Below are 8,606 nucleotides of genomic sequence, written 5' to 3' on the forward strand. Positions count from 1 at the left end.
CAGGAAAATATTTGTGGCGCAACTTTATTTCGTTTGCAATTGAATAATGTACGATTTTCCGAAACATTTGCCGTTGCAAATATTTTGCCGCTCAAAGTAATACGTCAATTACCTGCTTCATTATCCTTTCCAAACCATCATTGCCAGCATACCCACTAAAACGTCAATACACCAATGGCTGGCCTCATACTATCCATCAAAAAAGATTTGCGATATTCTCCGGTCCAAACGAGAGCTCCCAATAGCCCAACTCGCTGGGTGGCTCCCCTCAGAGATGCTCCACCCCGACACCCAACCTTCAATCACAGCCAAAACTAATCTGCCCAATATCACACAATGGCAGGTGCATTTATTCTGTCAATTGAGAAGAGGGGGGAAACAGTTGGATGACTAAATGAAAAAGCTGGCTCCCCGTTCTCCAGTGGCCTCTCTGCGCTTCGCTTTCGTCCGGGTTGGGGCTGTTGGCCAGGCTTCAGTTGACTGGCTGGCATCCAGCGCCTGTGGAGTCACTTTGGGCAGGCCCTGCCAGGCATGTCAGCGTGCCAAGGCCTCCTCCACCAGCGTTAGCGGAGGGCACCACTACTGTCACAGAGCCCCAACAGACCCGACCCGGAGCACCGTGTTAATTCACTCAGATCTATTTAAAAGCGGGTGACAGCTCTGTTACGGATGGAGAGGTGACAAGGGCAGCTGTTCCCTCGCACGTGCCCAGCTACACAAACATCTACACTGAATATGGGAGATCCGTGTAGTTTAGTTGCATGTTGACAGAGCATGGAAAATGTAAAAAGTGGCCCCTTAATAGAGTTTGGACACTTCAAACTCTAGAAATGGCCTTAAAGTTCACCCAAAAAGGAAATTTCTGTCATCATTTATGACTTTCTGCCACAAAAGAAGGTCTTTTGAAGAATGTTGGTAACGATCAACGGCATTGTTTTGCCAAAATATCGACTATTGTTCTGCAGAAAAAGGTCAGTCATACAGCTTTAAAATAACAATAGTATACACTATGAATCCTTATTCAACCCAAGTAATAACTGAAAAAATACAAGAACTGAAGAAAGAAAAAGTGGCACGAAGAGATAAAGAAACGGCCTCCTGTGATCTTGATATATGAGCTTTGCTAAATTAACGTGTGGTTTCCAATCAACGGAGGCACGCCACAGGGTTTCTCATCAATGCGGACAAAAAAAAATCATCTGTAGCAGTCGAGATGGGATAAACTGGGAAATGATCCAAATTTTGACTCGCAAGTTTATACGCAATGACCCACTCCTGATGGAGGCCTCCGAGCTCATCTAGCCCCTTTATCTTCTCTCTGGTGGGACCTCAGCACCATCTCCATTGGACCGGGCTTGTAATTGACCATTAAAGGTACCTAGGAACATTTTTCAGTTATCTCCAAATGACAATAACAGCTACAGAACATGACAACATTCCATTAGTGTTCAATTTGAACGCAGATGGGTACGCATACGAGAGAGCGTGCCGATTGCAACGTCGGCTGTACTGGATAAACGCATACATCATCCGCCGAGTTTTGCGCGCCTTGAAGTGTTTGTTTCTTTTGTTTCCGCTCCAGAGTGAAAATGAAACACAAATAGGCAGAGGATGCTCGGTAACACGCAAATGTTCGACTATCACGTCTTCCTCTGATGTGCAGCGAGGAATGAGACCTTGCCTCTGTCATATGCTGTGTTTAATTACATGGAAACTTTCTTTTCCTGAGGCCATGGCAGTGTAGTGTTTTGACAAGCAGACCGTCGCACTGACAACGTTCCTCATGGATGATTTGGGATAAACTACACACAGACATAAAAGATTAGTCCATTAAGAGCACCAAACTGCGCCGTCTCATTGATATTCAATGAAGGGCTAGTGGTAAAACAGATTATCGGTTGATGGGCGCGTTCATTAATTCTGTTCGGTTTTTGGGTTGCCTTCATCCTGTTTGCTTCTGAAACAACGCAATTTCAACCGATCTAATAAAATCACGAGATAGGAAATGAATAAATACTTGAACGTCTCCGGCTATGACATAAGCTGACAGCAATAAATTGGAAATTAGCCACAAAGCTGTGGTAAAAATGCCTTATTGTGCCGGAGATCTATTTGATTGGATCTGACACGGATGTGAACAGGTGCGCGTTTATCTCCAAAGTAAAATGAAGCGACATCACAACGAGCGTGTTAAAACAGAGGACAAATTGAGAGTCGTTAAAAAGGAAGAAATCTAAATGATCAAGAGGGAAAAAGTGTAACTTCGGAGTTAAATCAAAGCACCCGGTCTGCATTTAGCTCTGATTGTGCGAGACATTTTTCTTCGGTGGCCTTTTTGATATTATAATAACAGGCGGTGAGCTGGACGCAGGTGTGGTGTTCTGGGCAATAACAAGGCCTGAATAATTACTGCCGCCATATCCATAACAGCCCCAAAGCTCAGAAGTGTGTTCAGTCTGTGGAGCCCCTTCTCTCCGCTGCGGAATCCGCCCCTTCGATGGTAAATGGCAGAACTGGGATCTCTTCCAGATTTAGTGCTGCCCAGTTAGAGGGAAATAAAGCTGGCAATTCTCAGGAGGACTCTCTAATGTCTCTGTTAATTGTGAGTTATGGGTAAACATTGCAGGCTTCCCGAGGTCAGACCTGTCAGCAATAATACTTTTCAGGAGGAATTTACGAGATGGCACTGTTTATTCCGCTATAAAAGGAAGTAACAGAAGGAATTAGACACGGTCTGTTGTTGTCATTTCTTTTCGCCGATGTTTGCTCATGTCAATCCCTCTTCCTGTCATCTCTTGATTCCCGTTGCGCGGAGAGAGCTACTTAGCTGCGAAAGTGCCAGTCTTGTGGAAGTGGTACTTGGGCAAAATCTCCCACAGTCATGTCCAACAAGCTCAGCCATAATGACAATTCACAGCTTTTGCCTTATTTTTAAAGAGCCTTCTCTTAACAATGTTTGCGTTGTCTAACAAAACACACCAACAGATGGGGAGGGTTGAGGAAGTGCTTTGAAAGGTCCTCTCCTGCCCACCTGAACACAAAAAAGCGTGGTCTTAAACGCCTTGGTGTCCCTGCTTGAAACAGACCTACATTCTCGCACACAATCAGTGTTTGGGAGTGATAAATGTTGGAGACCAAGGGACTTTGTGAAGTCTTGAATTGTGTTAGTTTGAGAAGGTGAGGGCGGTCCGCTCCCTCTAGACTGAGCCAAATGGAAAGATCTGGGGATGCGTGGTTATTAAGGGAAACGGTTCTTGGCACTCTTGCGTGGGGGCATCCTCTCTGGGATAGAGTGGAATTAGAGCCGTCTAGATTCAGGCCCGGTCCATAGAGAGGTTGTGTATGAGGTAGCATTACTTTAACAGCTGTGTAAATAGCTTTAATTCTAGAATTGGCTGGCCTGCCGGCCGCTCAACAGCTCATGGAGTCAACACAGAGCTAATGATATCAAAGCCCCCCGACTTTCAACAAAATCCTCAAGTTGCACAATGAACGTCTTTCTACCTCCTCCTAAAGGCCCAGACCATACGGGCAGGAGGTGACGATGAAGACGAAAGCACACGGTGGAGAAATGTTAATAAACCCAAGGACATGAAGAACATGTGTCTTTCCATCCATCTCCATCAGCACCAGGACAGCAGATGACAACGTGAAAGACAACAGCCCCACCTGAATTATCATTCAAAAGGTGTTTGATGCAGGAAAAAAAGAGAAGTCAGGTACGATACGAGAGGAGGAGACAAAGAACACAAAGCACACTAGCCTGTGGATGTTTGATTAATTTGTTGGCTATGACGCCAGTAAGGAAGTAAAACAGGAAACACCCATGATGACAAATGTGGGTGCCATGCTACATGATATAAACGCCTTGCCAATTACCTAACATTAATAAATCATAATGAAATGCTAACTAGACAGGTTTTGTTAATCTTGAGGTAAAGTTCATAATGAATGCATGCCAGTATGTTTCATTATGTATCCATATGTGTGCCTGTTTGAATCTTTGTTTAGCAACACACAGAATATATCTTTAAATTAGCATTTTAAAATATGATATAGCTAGACAGGGACTTTCATTTTTAAGCCTTGATGCAAATGAATCATTAAATCGTTTGGGAAATGAGTCAGTTTAAAATGATTCATCAAATTATTTAAACCGCTTCAAAAAAATCAAAGTTTCCTGCTAAAGTTTAATACTCTCATTTTTGCTAAATTCATATTTAAATGTATTTATGTTGCTATTAAAAGGGATTTTAATATGGTGACCATTATGCATTTTTGCTCAATTGAAAATTGAAAATGATTAGAAAACTGGTTACCGTATTTACATTTTAGCACTATAATTACATTTAAAATGAATTTAGCAAAAAAAGAGAGTGCTGTATCCACAGGTATTACAGGTTTAAAATGACAAGTACGTAAATGATGACAGGATTTTCATTTTTGGGTAAACTATCACTTTAAGCCCTGTATGGGAAACCACCCCCAAGAATGTTCTTCTCTTACTTGGGAAAAAAATATAAAAAATCAACTAATATACAGTACATGCAAACACACAGAATATTTTTGAAAATTTGAGAACATATATGAATTGTCCAGCCCTGCCACACAGCACAACCATTGAGCCACACATTCACATATGGTTACACAAAACAAACACAAAGGCATCAGCACCTGCCCGTGTGCTCCGAGCTCATAATAATCCAAACCACCCGCTTCACAAGACACCATCTCAGGAACAAACGGTGACCCCGCGTCACCCTGTCACCCGTGTGTCCATCTCCAGTCCACTTTTCCGATCCGAGTCCCCCTCAACCCCACCTCAGCTTACTGCCAACCTCTCCACCCCTCAGCCTGCATGAAAGAGACACTCAGGCCTCTAAATATATAAAAGATGCAAATGACGCAAGTGACTGACACAGCATAAATAATCCATAAAGGCACATGAGAGGGAATGTGAGCAGCAAGACTGACTGTAATGATAAATAATGTATTACAGGAGACAGGGCTTGTTTATTTTGGTGGCTTGTGTGATTCCTCACAGACAAATTATTCCACCTGTGTGACTGAGAGGCAACCGTAACAGACAGTAGTGTAAGGAAAGCATTCATCTTCTATGTCTGTAAGTGTGTGTTATCAGGGACTTGTGCTGCACAGGTGTACAAGAACAACCGGGTTGAACATATACAGTATGCTTAAGAACATAGACAGAGCTTCTGTTTTGCATTTTTCTAATTTGATGCAATACTTTTTTATTATTTTTTATTATCAGCATAACAATGTGATTATTGGAATTAAGAATTTGATCATGTCATTGATACTTCCCCTTTAGCTTAAAGAGATAGTTCACCCAAAAATTTGAATTCTGTAATAATTTATTCAACCTCTTGTCATTTTCCTCCTGTAAAACTTGCATTCTTCTGAAGAATCAAAAAATTTATATTTTGAAGAATGTTGGTACCCAATCAACGCCGGCAACCATTGACTTGTATTGATTTTGTGTCCATACAATAGAAGTTTGTACGGTTACCAACATCCTTCAAAAAAAAAGGATTTTCTGTTCTGCAGTCACACGGTTTGAAATGACAAGATACCGAATTTTCATTTTTGGATGAACTATCAATTTAATGTCAACATGACCACAAACAGACATTAACTTAGTTGATGTTATTCCCTTATTTGAGAGTGTTTTTATTTGCTTCAAATAAAGACAAATAAATATGCTGTTTTAAACCAATCTTTTCGATTAGCAACCTTAAAATAGTAAAGGATCTTATGTATTCTAAAATGACTAAACTTTTCTTACTTACTTACTCTTTTGACCATTGTAAAAGTCTTACTATCAGATTGTGAAATGAAAGCATTAAAACACGTAAAACCCCGGCAGATGATTACAGAGATATTCCTGTTGGGAAAAAAACAACCACAACAAAACATCTCTTCCCAGAATTTAATTTCCATCCCAAGGGAGCAGTATCTAGGTAACCACATCAGTCCGTGGCTCAGAAATGGTGCTGATGGTGACAGTGTTAAATATGCCCAGTGAAGCACACCTCAAACACTGACACACACACACTTGCCACTCTGTGTCGCATCACTACTATCCTGGACACCCGGAGGTGTGAACCACGCATTGGGCTGAGAAGCAGAAACACTGTGAAATGTCCATACAGAATTAGCAACAGCAATTAGACGCATTTCAACACAAGGATGAAAAGAAAAAGGCCGGACCTCAAAAGAACCTTATCGAGAAGACTGACAGCTCCGAGACAACGTGTGCCGAGCGGAGCTGTGCGCTGATGTAAAGATGGCAAAAGCTCAGTTATCTTCTGCCTTGTTTACAACTAAACATTCTCAGCTAAGGGCAACTGAAATATTTCAAGAGAAACACAGTCCTCAAAGACTAACCAGATGCCACAGGCTGATGGGTAGGGAAAAAAAGACATAAAAGCACAAAAACAGAACTGAAGTAGAAAAAATAAAATGGGGGTGTGTGCAGAATCAAACTGAAAAGAGATGCATTTGAAAAAGAAGCGTGCATATGTGCGGGGGTTTCAGAAAAGAGAGAGAGAGATGGTGGGAGATTAAAGGGAAAGAGAGAGAGAGAATTCCATCAACGCAGGGGTGAGATGATGGGGGGGTGGTATGGGATAGTGGAGGGAGGGGGCACATCTCGGAAGGGCAGAGCAAAGCGGGCACAGGTGACTGTCATGTGTGATGATTATTATTACTGTACACCTGCTCCTCCACACTAATTAACTTTGGCTATGCAAATCAGCCCTATTGCATCATGGCCTCTCTCTCCTCCCCAACAGATAAGAGGATGTTCAGCTGCTGGATTTAATTAGGATAATGAACGGTCGGACCGCTGAGGGAGAGAGAGATAGAGAGGAGGAGGAGGAGGAGAAAGAGATGAAGAGAGAAAAAGGAAAGAGGGAGCGAGGTAGATGAATGAATATGGGGAGGTATGCGGAGATGTTAAAATCAGGGGAAATGGAGAAATATGTCAAGGGAGAGTCAAAATTAGACAAAGAAAGAAACAAAGACGACGACGGAGGGGGGAGAAGTCTGGAGTTTGATTGAAGGAGCGATAGATGGAGACAGTGGTGATGGAGAGCATAAAAGAAGCAGGAAAGTGAGGGCGGAGGAAGCGTCCCCACGCAGAAACTCTCCCTGCTTGAATTAGAACAATTCCTTTGAAAAAAGAACAAACAAACAAACAGTACACGCTGAAGAACACTCTGACATACTTTTGTAGACACTATACATGCTAATGTGCATACTTTCCGCCATGCTGATCGCTTTTCTCATGTCTCGTTGGCGGTAGGAGTGGCGAGCCTAGGGTGCTATGATGGGACTGGATTGATGAGATCTTTGGGGGAGGCTGGGGAGGAGACAGCAGGTGTTCTGACAAGGACACCGGGCCTCACGCCTTCATGCCAAAGTCTCGTATCCTTCAACGGTACGCCTCTCTGCTCTCTATCCGCAGGCGCATGGGTCCACGCCAGGCCTGTAGTTCATCTTCAGTTGGCCATACTCGCTGCTTTGTCTGCATATAGTAAAAACACCCCTGTCATACCGTAGCGACACATCTGCACCGAGACAGAAAAGTTCAGGACCTCATTGTCCAGTTTTACAGCACGGCAGCTTTTTCGAATAGCAAATCAGCTGATGAATTGACGGGCCGCAGAATGATAGCATTGCCAGCAGTTTAGAGATCTGCCTCAGACTAATTGCCCTGTCAACACCAGGGCTGGAAATAGCCCTATCTCTGAAATGGCGAGAGAGGATGAGACCACGACCGAGAGAAAGAGAGATGGAACGATAGAGAGAGTGATGTGTGTTCAAGGGTGTGTTCATCTTATTTCTCATTCTTACATGTGCAGAACACCCCTAACTATCTTCTTCTACAGGGTCAACTCTAAACTCAGATGACAGCATCTGAGTCACAGGTTATTTGAATGTATTTAAAATTTCCATAGAATTTAATTTTGTTTTGGAGAAATTAAGCATAATTCAAAACAGTTGGAAAACATAACATGTTCTGATCACAATTATTCACAAATATACAGCCACGGTAAAAAATATGGAGAAACATAACAGAGAACAACGTCAAATGTCAAAATAACAGAATTCTTTTTTTAGACCACAAATACTGCAAAGGAAAAAATGGCATATTCACTTTTAAGCAATACAACACTAATATTTGTACGTGTTTTTAGATTAAAAAAAAAACATTTGTTAAGACCTTGATTTTTTTGTCATGTGTCTTGTCATGGTGTCAGTCCTTCACATTGCTATTGGATGACTTCAAATCATTTTGTTGAAATTCAACAGAAACTGGACTGGAATGTTCAACAAAGAAATGGGTGCGTATATTAATTTACATTTTTATTTATTTACAGCTTTATTTGGAAGGCTTTCCACTGCATCAATCTGGTCATGATCAGACACAAGTGAATCAAAGAGTTGAGGGTTATGAGGAAGTTTTTCCATATCAGTTGCAAAAAATTGTTTCTGATTTTGGCATGAGACCCAATAGAAGTACGAGAAAACAGTAAAACTTGCAAATAGTAAAACTTTAATTGGGAGTAGGAGTTCTAATA

This window comes from Triplophysa dalaica, chromosome 11, assembly GCF_015846415.1.
Source record: "Triplophysa dalaica isolate WHDGS20190420 chromosome 11, ASM1584641v1, whole genome shotgun sequence".
NCBI classification, from domain to species: domain Eukaryota; kingdom Metazoa; phylum Chordata; class Actinopteri; order Cypriniformes; family Nemacheilidae; genus Triplophysa; species Triplophysa dalaica.